Here is a 15,453-nt window from a genome sequence, read left to right as displayed (position 1 = left end):
TTTCTCCTTTGAAACTCGGTGTCCACTCATTCCCAGAAAATTAAGAAGTCCGATTGTCAGTTCAAGACACTGCTCACGAGAGTCCGTGGCCAGCAATATATCATCCACATACTGTAACATCGTTCCTTCTTTATTTTCCAGTCTCCACGTTTCTAATTCTTTGGCCAATTGGTTTCCAAAAATTGTAGGGCTATTTTTAAATCCTTGCAGCAACACTGTCCGGGTATATTGAGTCTTTTGCCCTGTTTTGGGATTTTCCCATTCAAAAGCAAATAATTCTTGACTTTCAAAATCAAGTGGGATGCAGAAAAAGGCATCTTTTAAATCTAGAACTGTAAACCATCCTTGTGTTTCTGATAAAGGAGTTAGCAAAGTATAGGAGTTTGCTACTACAGGATGGATATGCTCTGCTATTTGATTAATTGCCCTCAAATCGTGAACTAACCTGTAATCTTTTCCATTGGCCATTTTCACAGGTAGGATGGGGGTATTATATTTAGACTCACACTCCCTTAACAGCCCATATTTCAAGAAATTCTGAACAACTGGCAAAAGTCCTACCTTAGCTTCCAATTTGATAGGATACTGTTTTAATCTCAGCAGGGATGATCCAGGTTTTATTTCAATTTTAGTTGGGTCTGCCTTCTTCAATCTCCCAGGAACTCCACTCACCCAGACTATGGGGATCACCGCATTCTCAATCTCAAGCGGAACATCTGAGACCTTTATTTGATCTGAGTCCTGTAATAAAAATATTGAGGCCTGGGCATATTTAGACTCAGGGAACCAAATTTCAATTTCATCTTTTCTAAATTTAATCTCTGCCTCCAATTTCTTTAGTAAATTCTGTCCAATTAAAGGCTTAAGTGAGCTAGGCAAATACAGAAATGGTTGTGTCACCCACTGTTTCCCGATTTTAAATTTCACTGGTTTAAAGAATGGCCAAACTTCAGATTTCCCAGTCATACCAACAATTCTTATAGTATCTCTTCCTAAAGGGAAGTCTTTGGTATTTGGAACTAAGTGGCACCAGTATCCACTGAACACTCAAATTCCTTGTCTTCTTCCCCCAGCTTTATTTTAATCAGGGGTTCTGCTGGGAAAGAATCTCCCGATCCTCTTCATTCATCCACTTCTGCAATTAATGTTGGCCTCCCTTGAGACCTTTTCTGTAATTATGGGCAACTTCTTTTCCAATGTCTTTCTTCCCTACAAAATGCACACTGGTTTTCTCCTAGTTGTCATCTATTCAGGTCCCAGCCATGACCTGTCCCTCTACCTGTCTTACTGTTATGAGTCGCACCCGATTTCCTTCCTCGCCCTTGTTCCCCCATCATCCCTTCTAAAGCTGCAGTCAATCTAGCACTACCCTTTTCCCTCTGCTGATCTCTGTTTCAGTAAATTACCCATGCCACATCTAGTTTTGCTAAATCTCTGGCATCGGCTGCCTGCAATTTCTGCAGTTTCCACCTGATGTCATCAGTGGACTGTCCCATGAATTAGGTAGCCAGCTGTAGCTTGCCCTCCTCAGATTCAAGGCCTTATGTGGTACGCATTTGTGCAGCTTCTTTTAATCTCCTTAAAAATTCAGTAGGGGATTCCTTCCCTTCTTGTTTTATTCCATATAGCTTTGACCAAATGACTGCTTTCGGGAATCCATGTCTGATTTCATACAAAATCAATCTTCGATATTGTCTTATAGCTCTCGCATGTTCAACTGCGTTAGAATCCCACTCTGGATCTGCTGAAGGTAAATGGGTGTCCACCTGTCCTGTCAACACTCCAGCAGCTATTAATCCTTCCATCTGAGCTTTTGTCGCTCTTCTAATCATATTATTTTCTATCCTATCAAATATGACTCCTAGAGTGGCTTCTATGTCACTCCGATCAGGATTCCGAGTTCCTATCATTAGCTCAAAAGCATTTGCTACCTTCTCTGGGTCATCCCTATAACCTTCTGCAGCCGTCTTCCAATTATTTAAATCAGTTATTGAAAAAGGTGGGTTTTACCATTATCGGCCCATTATTTCCTACTACCTGTTGTAGATGAACCAATAAAGCCCGCCCCATTTTCCCCAAGTTCTTCCCACAACTGGTGTGCTCCCAATTCCTTGGCTTCCCCCTTCTTCTGGATCTCTCTCATCTCTTTCAGGGGAGAGACCCAAGGGAAGAGAAGCACCTTCTCTTCTGAGATTTTCCCTTACTCCCGCTAGTTTCCTTTGAGGAGATACTAAAAGTTTGACCTCTTCCTCCGGGTCATTCTCTATTGGATTCAAACATCTTTCCCCAATACTACATGCCGAGCAACACCTTTTTAAAGGCCTATTTCTCTCCTGCTCCCACATATCCTTTTTCAAAGCTAACAAAAAAGGGATCATTGGGAGCCAAATTAATCCCACATTCTTTTTGCCACTCAGTTCTTTGCATGACAAAAAACATATCTGCATACATCATTTCATCCCATTTCTGTTCTCTCCTTAAAAATAGACTTAATTGCAGAAGGGTATCATAATCCAATGTTCCATTTACTGGCCACTCCACTCCACCTTCTAATTTATAAAGGGGCCAACACTGATTACAGTATTTAATAAGATCCTATTTTCATGTGTTTCCTCCCAGACCATTTCCCAACTGTTTTCAATGTTTCAAAACACAGCCCAAAGGTGACTACAGTATTTAATATTCCCCCTCCAGTAGGTTTTGAAATTGTAACCGCCTTTCTAGATACAGAAGCAAGGAGGGATTTCCAAACAACACTTAGACACACAATAACACAAAACAATTATTAACACAAAAAGATACACAGTGACAATCCAAATTTTCAGATCTGAAAACACAGTCATACAAGAGGGGCCTCTAACCCCAAACAATCCTACCCTATACTGCGTTTTACAGATGGAGAGGGACCTCTAACCCCACAATACAAATTCCAATCCCATGAAACCTCTTCTGCTGCACCTTACAGATGGAAATTCAAAATCAAAATAAAATAAAAGGAATGCTTTACTTACAAAAGATGGTCTTTGCTTGCGAAATCTTCGTTCTGGGGATTGGAGGCACTGTCCGAGAATTTCCTCGGTGCCGCAGCTGGAGATCCTGCAACCCCAGGATCTGCCGAGTTTCAGGAGTGCTGTCCCACCTGGGGTGCCCAAAATTTTTCTGTAAAAGGCAGCCTGCAACGAAACTCTCTGAGACCGAGGTTTAAATTTTCTGAAAGAAGCATTCCTTTATTGGCGCCAGGTCGGTGGGGGGATAATGCCACCCAACACCGACGCCCGAACTTGTTAGTATCCTGTTAATATAGTAAAAAGGTCATACATATTCATTAGTTTTCTGGGGAGTATATGCATAAACAGAAGCCTTCCCTGGGACTCATGTTAATATTAGAATGTCCTTTACACATGCGTGGTTGTGCCTCCTGGTGGTCTCTTTAATGAGGCGGTGGTCGTTACTTCCTCCTTCCTCAGCTTCTCCACCTTGTCCTTTTAGTAACCTTGCCTCTCTCAGCACTCATCCTTGCTTGGATTAAGTCCACACATCGCAAGACTAGTCCATTCTGGTCTTTTTGCAACTCTTCTTCTTCTTATCTTTGGGCATAGAACAAGTATCCTACTCACTCTAAACTGACCTTGGATGGTCAGCAGCTATGCGCAAGGCAATCTAATTAAGCAACCCCTCTCTTCAAAGGCTGTGTAATTAAGCAGCTCCTACCTTCAGAGGCCTATTGTTAACAATAACAGCTTGTTTCAAGGACCTGTCTCCTACACAGTCCATCTTTTCAAGCAAATATTACAAGGAAACTTAAAGCAATCACCTCCACATGTCCCCAGGGTGTCCCCTCACAGACCCACGGCTTTCCCGCCATTCCGCTCCTCATCTCCATCTTCTCGGCCGTGGGCTGACCCAGCACCTCGTCCCTGGCACCCAGGGAGGATAAACCACCCACCTGCTAGGAATCACTGATTTTCCCTTTTTTAAATTTTCCTTTTTTGCCAGCCCTGCCTGATCCTCACCAGAATGGCGGGGGAAAACCAGGCGTTGGAGTCTTCCCGCTCCCTCCCCCAAATAAATGCTATTGTTGTTAAGAGGCAGGGTGAGGTGTTATTTAAAACCGTTCTTATTCTCAGTTAAACTGTCCCCATATTTCCACTAGTGACCACCTCCAGCACTTCTCACAGCACCTGCTAAATTTTACTTTTTTTTTATTTTCTGAGATAAATAGCAAATATTGGAACAAGAGATTCCCAGTTTTTAATTCCCAATCCCATCCCTTTTGCATCCCATTTTTAATACAGCTTCACAATAACCTGAGGACTTCATTGATATATCTCTACTGTTTACTAAATACTTTTCCACAATAAAGTTAATTTCAAATCTTCTAAAAACTATGAGGTGGTTTTGAGGATGTCTTTTTTTTTTTTTCTTTTCAGTGTGGATTATACTAAATTTTTTTGCCATGTTTCTTATTTACCTGTCCTGGCTTGTTTATAGCATGGTCCCATGCTGGGGCTGGCTAGGGCTGAGAGATTGCTGCTGCTGAGAGAGGGATATCTGGCATCTCCCACCCGCTGTGGACCTCATTGACTTGAATCCTTCTGTCTCTAGGACATTTATCATCTTGTTTTAGCTCAGTGAACTGCTTTTTCCTATCTACCATCTAGTTAGGTTAGTAAAGTGTTGCCCACAAATTAAGGCTAAGATTTAAATGGTCAGGAATAATCTATATCATATCAAACCACCCAGAATCAATTCCATAGATTTCTCCCTTCATTGCAAAAACAAAACTGTTACGGCAGGGATGTGTTCCTTTGTCACTGCATGCAGATGCTTTTCTTCATTTTATTGACAGTTAGGTAAAAGCAACACAAAATAAATTAGTTCTTTGTGCCTAACACTGCCACAATATCTGTTTCTGTGGGAGAGAACTGATGCGTGTTTCCTCTGCATTCTCAGGTGGGCCGCAGTGCTGAGCTGAAAAATGTGCTTTTAGGGTCAGAAGTGAGTTCCTCTGATGAAAAGATCACTGAAACATTACCTTTATGAGCATTAGGTCTTTTCCTGATTTATATATTGTCTCGAGGAGTGTTGGCTTCAGGAAATTGAGAGGTCCATATGTAGTTCCACAGCTTATGGGACTGAACCACTCATCAGGAGAATCTCAAATGAAATTTAGGTGTGTGAGATGGATGCGTTCTTATATTGGTCCTGAGAGCTGTAAGAGGAGAAGTAGAGAGACAGACTCTGCTCATTTGCAAGGAAAAATCACAAAATTAACCTTAACATCTCAAGGGAGTAATCTTCCTCTGCGTACCTGAGGTTGTAGTACCAGCCTTAACGTTGATGATGCTGCAAAATATATATTTAATTAGCAAGTCCTGAGCAAGAACCTTTCAGTCAGTGAAGTCAGAGATTTTCTCTCTGATTTCAAAATGAGCAGGAGAAAGGTCAAAATCATTACTCACATTCTATTCTTCATTACAAAAAGACAATGATATTTTGCAGATTCTGGGGCTCACTGGTTATTCTTGTCACTAGTCTGAAGTGTCTCCAGTTCTGCCCAGAGCTCGTGAAGAGTCATTATGCAATTTCATGCAGTGAAATAAGTCCTTGGACAGAAATGTTCCTATCCAACAGTGCTTGAAATACAGCAGCTGATAAATGAAGAAATAAAAATTACAACCTGTGACCAAAGCATGGGGTAGTTTAATATTAATGTCCTTTTACATTTTTCTTACAGTTAACATAAAAAGAAATGGTGATGTGACAGACAGAACCACCTAAACTCCTGAAATAGCACCACAGGGAGGGATACAAAGAAACTTGAGGTAAGATCTTAAGGCATAAGATTTCCCTAAGGTTGTACATCATGAGGATCAAGAAGGCCAAGTGCAAGGTCCTGCCCGTGGGTCGGGGCAATCCCAGGCACAAATCCAGGCTGGGCGAGGAGGGGATGCAGAGCAGCCCCAAGGAGAGGAACTTGGGGGTGTTGGTGGGGGGAAAACTGCCCATGAGCCAGCACCGTGCGCTCGCAGCCCAGAACCCACCCGTGCCCTGGGCTGCAGCCAGAGCAGGGGGGGCAGCAGGGCCAGGGAGGGGATTCTCCCCCTCTGCTCCGCTCTGGGGAGACCCCTCTGCAGTGCTGGGGCCAGCTCGGGGGCCCCCAACAGCAGAAGGACACGGAGCTGCTCGAGCGGGGCCAGAGGAGGCCACGAAGATGCTGGGGGGGCTGGAGCAGCTCCCCTGGGAGGCCGGGCTGAGAGAGTTGGGGGGGTTCAGCCTGGAGAAGAGAAGGCTCCGGGGAGACCTTCGAGCGGCCTCCCAGGGCTTAAAGGGGGGACAGGGAAGGTGGGGAGGGACTCTGGATCAGGGGGTGGGGATAGGACGAGGGGTGACGATTTTAAACTGACAGAGGGCAGATTTAGGTTAAATAAAAGGCAGAAATTCTTCCCTGTGCAGGGGGTGAGGCACTGGCACAGGGTGCCCAGAGCAGCTGTGGCTGCCCCCTCCCTGGAAGGGTTCAAGGCCAGGTTGGACGGGGCTGGGAGCACCCTGGGCTGGGGGAAGGGGTCCCTGCCCGGGGCAGGGAGTGGGGCTGGATGGGCTTTAAGGTCCCTTCTGACCCAAACCAGTCTGTGGTTCTACGATCTGTGAAGATCAAACAGCTTGGTAACTGAACTCTTGTGGACCTCATACTCCAGCTAAGCCGACCAGGGATGTGCGTGATAACCTGGTGTTAAAGAATTTCACCAGATTGTGGGTTTCTCTAGGTTTGCTCTATTAACAACTCAGAGTTGGGCCATCACTTCAGTGAGTGGCAGAGGATAGCTCAGAAACATTCTACATATACAACTCTACTTAACATTAAGCAATAGATATTTGTCAAAAGAAGTTCTTAGTGTTCTTGGTGTTTTTTCCACGAACCCTCGGTTTTCTATTCTTCAGTGGTTTCAAAAGTCCAAACTGTCTTCCTGTCTCAACTGATTCTTACCGTCTCGTCTCAGTTCCTCTTCTGCAGTTAGTGGTCGTAGGCAGAAAGTTCTTTGGTCACCACAGCCACTTATCTTCTTATACATCAAGTTTACCTTTGAGCTTCTGAGAATTATTCAAGTTGTTCTATTAATTTGTTTAGTCTATGTCTAGTCTAAAATATCTAACCTTTCAGTATTGCCTATTCTAAAAGTTAATTACTTATTTTTCATCTATTCTCATGTCTTAAAACCAAGATGCATGATTCTTTTTCTGTTGATTCAGCTGGACTGAGTTTTAAGTCAGCCATGGTAAGGACTATACATGGGACAAATGAGCAGCTTATATGTATTATTTTGTAGAACACCTGCATTCTATTAATCATGTCCAAAACAATTCCTAACCATTAATTATATGTGAATAAATTCAAAATCAATGAGGCTTAAGGCCTAGCTACCTGTTTCACCTGGCTTGTTTGTGACTGTATCTCCGCTTGCGCTTCAACCTGGCAAATATTGCCACTTTTCGGGATCCATACTAGATCCAAGGTGTAAACCAGATGCATCCTTCTGATACCACTGTAGACAGCAGTAGTTTCATTGTAAATTAATTAGGTCCCTCTCAGGTCCCAGTTTATTCTCTGAAAATCTGGGTTTGGTTTCCTTTTTTTTTTTTTTTTCTTTAATCTTTCTGGAAAATGCAGAAAAATAAATCTGGAAAGAGATGCAACAGTGAGGACTCACATAAACCCTGAAGAGCAGTCCTTGGGTCCCAGCCAATTCCCCTGCGGAAAGCACGGTGCACAGCCATCACCCTGGTAGTGCGCACAGCCCAGTTTTCAGTGCCAGCATCAACATCTGACAAAGTACAAAATGGCCTTTAAAACACCTCCTTGCAACACGGGGGACTTTCTCATTTATTTTGGATCATAAATCTACTGAATGCTACACTGATCTTGGAAATAAGGACCTCACTAGTTGACTGGGAGGCTGCAAGGTTCCTTATGGTCTGCAGTGACTGTTACTTTTGAACATTAAAGTAGATATGTGTAGCTACAGACTGGTACATTAATGAGGAGCTGAAGATTAGAACCCATCCCGTCTCCTTTTCCTGGATGGTAACATTCGTAAATGATCTTTCACTGCTAAAATACGTAAAGTAATTTTAAAAAGAAGGAAAAATGGGAACAAGAGAAATAATCTCATTGCAATGAAGCAAACTGACAGATGCTGAAGAGTATGTGCCTGGGATATATTTTGGACCACTGGAGATGGTAGGGCATATGAACCCTAATGCAGGATCTGAAAATACTTTGGGAGTAGTCCCTTAAAAGGTCTGATAATACTCTTTTGTATAGGATTTGCTGTACTCTCATATGAGGCCCTGAAAAAAGTAAATTAACCATACATTCCTCCTCAAAGGAGAAGTGTTATCCCCATTTCAAAGATGACGACATTGAGACATAGAGAGGTTATGTGATTTGTCCAAGAATCTTTCAATACACCCAGGTGTAAAGCCCAAGTATCCTGACTCCCAAACTCTTTTTCCCAAAGCACTATAAAGGATTCTTTCAAAAAATCGCTTGTTAGTAACAAAACGTCTTGTACTTACAGCTGCCCACAGCCAAAACCACCAGCACCAACAGAAACAGAGCCCAAAGACTCATAATAATGCTGGTTTCTCAAGTGCTTTCCAAAAAACAAAAAAGAATGGGCAGAGTCTCTGGAAATTCATTATATATAGTTGCTGGCAAGCATCTGTCCTGGAGGAGGAGTTTGAGTGAAAGGAGTTCTGTTGAAGTTTTAATTAATGCCGTATGAGGGGGGACTTCCTTGAGCAACTGGGCAATGCTGAAGGGAGAACAGAAACATAGAGATCCCAGTGTCAACTCACAGTTAATTGAATCTGTCCAAAAACTGTCCAGGCCCCGGCACCCATTTCCTTTTGGAGCCCATCAAATCTATTAGAGGTTTCTGAAGATCTAGGTTTTGGGCTGAAATGCATCCCATCTGAGAAGCAGAGGATTTCAGTTATGAAATGGAAGACGTAAGATGGATACATAAGGAGGTACAAAGCCTGATCCTCCTCCTTTCTTCCACCAAGATGAATTACAAATAATCAGCTAGAATTAGTGAGATTTTTTCAGTAGGAAACCTGTGTGATGGGCGAGTCATAGCTAGGGAAGGGGTCAAGGCAATGGCTCCTTCCTTAACTGTATGAAATGGAAAATCATAGTTGGAAGACTGAAGACCAAACACCATCAGAAATACAGTGGCAATTAGAATCATAGAATTATTTAGGTTGGAAAAGACCTTTAAGATCATCGAGTCCAACCATAAACCCAACACAACTAGTTTTTAATTTTTTGCCAAGACATGTTGGACCAGATGATCCTTGAGGTCTCTTCCCACCTGGTATTCTACAATTCTGTGAGTTTGCCTGTAGGCTTGCGAGGTTCAGAATCAGTGCAGGCAAGTCCATAAACTAGAACAAAAATTGATATCACAGGAGACAGCTCCATTTGAGACAGATGCATACGTTTGCACAGCTTAATCGTCTTCTAGGTTCTTTCCTATGCGTGTTCACAATAAAAAAAATCTTGAGATGCTCAGGGAGTGAGGCAGCAAGAACGCTGACAAAGGAGAGGCATCTAAGAAACTACTAAGGTAAGTTTAGGAAGAAGAAGACTGGCTGAGGAGTGCATCTCCCCTCTGACAACCAGCGGAGAACAGCAGCGTGACTGCTGACAGCCGGTTGCTGTCTAGTGTAGTCAGCCAAATCACCCCGGGCACCGCTGACAGCACCGACTGCTGTCTCCACTAGCGACACGGGGAGTTTTAGACACCCAGCATATGTGGAGACACCTAAATTTAAGCGTCTTAATCTGGAGCTGGTTCCCAGGCCACTCACATGTTTGGTGCCACATGCCTTCATGAAGAGAAATGTTGCATTGTTAATGGTACGAACAGATAGATTTAGTTTTAGACTTTGTACAGTCTTTTGTGCCAAGATTTCTCGTACTTTGGTATTGAGTCCCTTCCTGAAAAATAAGAATGCAAGGTTTAAGCTTTGGAATAGAAAAAGACACATGTAACCATCTGGGAATGTATCAACCAGAATATAATCTCTTCTATCACCAAGTATGTGTTATTACATCTAAACAAAGATAATTGACACAAACACCTTCAAAAGCATGATGACAAATTTTCTGTGTTGAGTCACATTAGTAGGTGGCATTTCTGACTTCGGCTTTTTAACTAATACCCATATCTCATTCCAAGCATGTTTTCAGGGCTGTTTGCATGGGAAGATTGATGGAATAATTCCCCTATGGACTCCTGTTATTGACGGCTTTTATTTCAAGATAATTAATGTGCTTCAGCATGGAGTATTTGACATTTATTCAATAGTAGGGTGGGCACAGAAGGAGCTATGGCAGAACAGCTTGTTTTCTAGCAGCTACACGGCTCTGTTTCCACAAGCAGACAGGCTATTTAAGAAGATAAACAAGAGTAACAGCTAGGAAATAATGAAAATCCTCTGAAGAATGCCTGCTGATAAAGCAGAGGTGAGAATGAGCAGGAAAGCATCTCCTCAAACACAGAGCAGTGCGCAGCTACGGCATCCTGCGGACAAGCAGGCAAGGAGGTATCGGGAGCAAACTCTTAGGTGTCAGCTCAGCCGTGTCATATACTGTGCCCAGGGTGAGAAAACGGGGCCACTCCTTCCCTCCTCCCTGTCTTAGACCCTAGTTGAAGAAAGTGAGAAGAAAATTGAAGCTACCCCTGGCACTGCAAGATCTGAGCTCTGGGAATAGGCTGCAGATGGGTTCTTTGATGTCTCCATACATCTTTACTTCATTGTTAGTGAGGTTCAACTTCAAAAAGTATCCTAGTTAGTAGATTTGGAGGAAAATAACCCATAACAGAGTTGGTAACTGTCAGGAGGAAACAGTAATTCTGAGAAGACCCGCTACAGTCGTGAGAGGGGTTGTCTACTTAATACAGCTTGCAAATGGCCAAACAGCAACGACGGCTGAGGTGGTCTGTGAACGCCTGGACATCACATCATGGCGTGAGTGCCAAGATCAACTCTTCTCATGCCATTCCAAAAGAATTTCTTCTCATGCAATTCCCTGTCTGAGTCAGCAGGTGACAGTTGGACACCACGCTTGCCTGGCAGCCCTGGAGCTGGGTGGTGAAGCTCTGCTGCTATTGCTGGGAGCAGTAAGTGAGCTACATTACTCTTCAATTTATGCAAACCGGAGCTTCTGCTGCTCTTGCCCGCCTGCTTCCCGCCACCCACAGTCTCCTCCTTCCAGCCAGCTCAAGTGTTTGTGCAGCCATGCTGTGAAATGCGTCAGGAAAACCAACTTAAGTTAAAACAAACTCATTTTAGTCTGGAGCAGTTCCCCCCAAGCCCGCTTGACACCCTGTCACACAAACCCTGCTGCTGAGGAGCAGCGGGATGGTGGCACCGCTGTGTCCGACACCACCGCAGGCTTATGCCGCTTTAAAGTGTCGATGGAGTAGCTGCATGAATAATAGAACCCCAGAATTGTTTAGGTTTGGAAACACCCTTAAGATCATTGAGTCCAGCTGTTAACCCAACACTGCCAAGCCCACCACTAAACCATGTCCCCAAGTGCCACGTCTACAAATTTTTAAATACCTCCAGGGATGGTGACTCAACCTCTTCCCTGGGCAGCCTGTTCCAACGCTTGACAATCCTTTCAGCAAAGAAATTTTTCCTAGTATCCAATCTAAACCTCCCCTGGTGCAACTTGAGGCCGTTTCCTCTCGTCCTATCTCTTGGTGCTTGGGAGAAGAGACCGACCCCCACCTCGCCCCAACCTCCTTTTAGGTCATTGCAGAGAGCGATCAGGTCTCCCCTCAGCCTCCTCTTCTCCAGGCTGAACCCCCCCAGTTCCCTCAGCTGCTCCTCACAGCACTTGTGCTCCAGACCCTTCCCCAGCTCCGTTGCCCTTCTCTGGACACACTCCAGCACCTCCAGGTATTTCTGGGAGTGAGAGGCCCAAAACTGAGCCCAGTGTTGGAGGTGCAGCCTCCCCAGTGCCAAGTACAGGGGGACGATCCCTTCCCTGGTCCTGCTGGCCACACTCTTGCTGACACAAGCCAGGATGCTGTTGGCCTCCTTGGCCACCTGGGCACACTGCTGGCTCATATGCAGCTGGTTGTCAACCAGCACCCCCAGATGCTTTTCCCCTGGGCAGCTTTCCAGCCCCTCTGCCCCAAGCCTGTAGCGTTGTGTGGGGTTGTTGTGCCCCAAGTGCAGGACCCGGCCCTGAGCCTTGTAGAACCTCATACAACCGGTGCTTCACAGCAGCTTCAGCTCATGCAAATTGTGGCTGAGATGGGCCAACTCCCCTTCGTCGCCACTGGCCACCCAACAGCAGCCACATTTAGCAGGAGCACACCTTGCTCCGGGCAAAGTCACTCACTCCATGAGAACTCCGGGCAGATATAGATCCTCACTTGAATGCAACAATTTTTTTACCCAGCAAAGGTTGGGGAAGGAAATTGCACATATTTAATAAGTGTTAAAATAAACTCACGTGACGCACATGGCCCTGCAGCGTGCTAGAGTGTTTCTTTCTCTCCATGGTCACAACAATCGCATTACTCAGCTGGCATCGTGCTTGTTTTCCTGGTAACAAAATTATATACATCCTCTTCCTCCTGCAGTCCCGTGCACTTTCTCTCACACCCTTGTTCTCTCTTCTTCTTCATTTCACTGCAGCTATTCTTGTACCGCGACATTTTGCTCCTGGATTGACGTTTGTGTTTGGTTTACGGAAGGAGTGTGCAGGTCTTAATACATTACTCATCATTTTTTTTAAAGAAGTCTCTTTTCATCTTTTGTTTTTTCCTGCTTTAAATTTCCTGCTTTGAGCTTTCTGGATGATTTCCTGACCTGGGTTAATGTGCCTGGTAACTGTAAAATTACACTTTTCATCTTCAGGGCACAGTGTGTGTGTGTGTCTTGGTATTGCAGATTGGCTTGAGGGTAAGAATGAGTTTAGTGAAGTTCTTAGCTGAGGATTTCTTTTCTGTTATGGAAACGCCACGGGATCTGGTTCTGATCTCACTCATACCTGCTTTATACTCTGAGGTAACTAGATGGGCATAAGATGAAAAAAGAGAGGTTTAGACTGGACATAAAGAGAAGTTTTTTCTCCATGGAGATGGTGAAGCAGTGGGACAGGGCTCCGGGGAGGTTGTGCGTTGCTGGTTTTGGAGGTTTTCAAGACCCAAGTGGATAAAGCCCTGAGCAACACAGCCTGCTCTCAGAGCTGACCCTGCTTTGAGAAGGAGGTTGGACCGAGACCTCCCAAGGTCTCTTTCAACCTGAATTATGATCCTACAAACCTCTGTGATACCTCCTTTGCAGCATGGAAATGAGAGAAGCAGCAGATCTCTAGTGTGGAAGAAAAGAGAAGAAAGGGTAAGACCTTCATTCATGCCTAAATGCTTTTGAGTTTATAAAGGCCTTGAAGATACTGAGCACTACTAAACAGCATTTTTAAAATTTTAAAGCTCTTTCCATTCAGAATCTAAAAGTGTTTGGTAAATAATGGCAAATACAATTGTTTCCACACCACACATGATTTCTCGCATCTTCTGACTCCTGACTAGTCTTCTGCCTACTCTGGGTGCCACGTTCTCACAGCTCACACCTCTCCCGGCTCATTTTCCAACAGAAAAATTCAGGGGAAAAGGGTGACCTGAAGTAAAGTCATCCTGAAGGGATCCGTCCCAGCGCTTCCCGCCGGAGCTGACTCCCTGCTCTCCTCTTAGTGACACTCAAACAGCAAGGACATGGGCAGCATAACCTGCGAACCCGCACCTGAAAGGAGCTGAACGCAGCCACTCTTTCATATTTTAAAAGATTATTATTGATTTAAACACAATTAGAAGAGCAACGGCTGCAAATCTGTGTGTGCCAGTAAAAATGGAGTGGGACTCTGAGATGTCTTCTCAGACAAGGTTCCCTCCTTGCCACTGCAGCTTGAACCTCCCGAGTGGACACTTACAGGTTCATCTGCTCCTTGTCACAGAAAGCAAAAGCACCACTTCTGATCCCTGTCAGTTGGAATAAATGATCTTTTTTTCCAGTCTGGTGTCTGAAATAAGACCTTTTAAAAGAGACAACTGCTTCAAAGCAGAAATAACTTCTCTCAGGAGATTAATCCCTGAAAAAAACATTCTGAACTGGCAGGTTTTTGGCAGCAAAAAGAGAAGACAGAAGGAATAGCAATTTTTACCATCCCGACTGTCACTTTTCACATTTCTTTATAGAGCATAAAGAGAACAGTATGAAATCAAAGAGGCACCTTGAAAATCGTGTTGGATAAAGATAAAAATGAAGAAGCTGGGCCTGGGGTGTGAATAACTTCACTCACCAGGACGGCAGCACCAAGCCTTGCTAGGCTTAGCCACGAGCTCACATTTCTCTTCCGTGACATTAACTCCTGTCCAGTTTGTGCCCATTTTATTAATCCCTGCCCACATCAGCCCCTGCCTGTACTGTGGCTGCCAGGTTGGTGTGGTCTGGCACAGCACTGGCAGAGGGCTCAGGACGGGGTTTTCCTCCTGGTCCTGGGCTGTGGCACAACCACGACTGCAGTATAATTTCTCTCTGCCTGTTTTCCCACTGTCAAAACAGATCCCGGTCTGCTCCATAAAATATTTCAAGATCTACCAATATGCTCCACCTTTTCCTTCCTCCGTTGTGCTAACTCTGAAGTTTAAGTGTCAGCTCCCCCAAGGTGTGAAAAGCAAAGAGTCAAGGAAACAAGGTTACTTCAAAAGTGCTGAGTTTCTAAAGGAAAAACCACAAGCAGGTCTGACTCCAGGGTGTTGGAGATGTGTAACAACTCACGTGAGCAACTTCTGCTCTCGCCTCTGGAGTCAGAGGCTGTGTGAAAGTGCACTGGAGAGTGATAATTCTAGAACACTTTGGGGCTACGTATGATTTGTACTAAGGTATTTAGGTCAGGTAGCCAAGACACAAGTTATTGGTAGTGATTCCAAGTCAGCACAGCTAGGAGGTAAAACACATCAGTGCACTAAAACGGCCGTTTGCTTGCAGCCGGCCTTGCTCTAGCCTCTCCACGTCTGGACTGTGGCTCTGGAGAGATGTCATAGAATCACAGACTGGTTTGGGTTGGATGGGACATTAAAAATCAACCAGTGCCACCCCCCTGCCCTGGGCAGGGACCCCTTCCCCCAGCCCAGGGTGCTCCCAGCCCCGTCCAACCTGCCCTTGAACCCTTCCAGGGAGGGGGCAGCCACAGCTGCTCTGGGCACCCTGGGCCAGCACCTCACCCCCCGCACAGGGAACAATTTCTGCCTTAGATCTCACCTAAATCTGCCCTCGGTCAGTTTAAAACCATCACCCCTCGTCCTACCCCCACCCCCTGATCCAGAGTCCCTCCCCACCTTTCCTGTCCCCCCTTTAAGCCCT

This window comes from Tyto alba, unplaced genomic scaffold, assembly GCF_018691265.1.
Source record: "Tyto alba isolate M040663 unplaced genomic scaffold, T.alba_DEE_v4.0 Super-Scaffold_2, whole genome shotgun sequence".
NCBI classification, from domain to species: domain Eukaryota; kingdom Metazoa; phylum Chordata; class Aves; order Strigiformes; family Tytonidae; genus Tyto; species Tyto alba.
Note: the sequence above shows the minus strand (reverse complement) of the source record.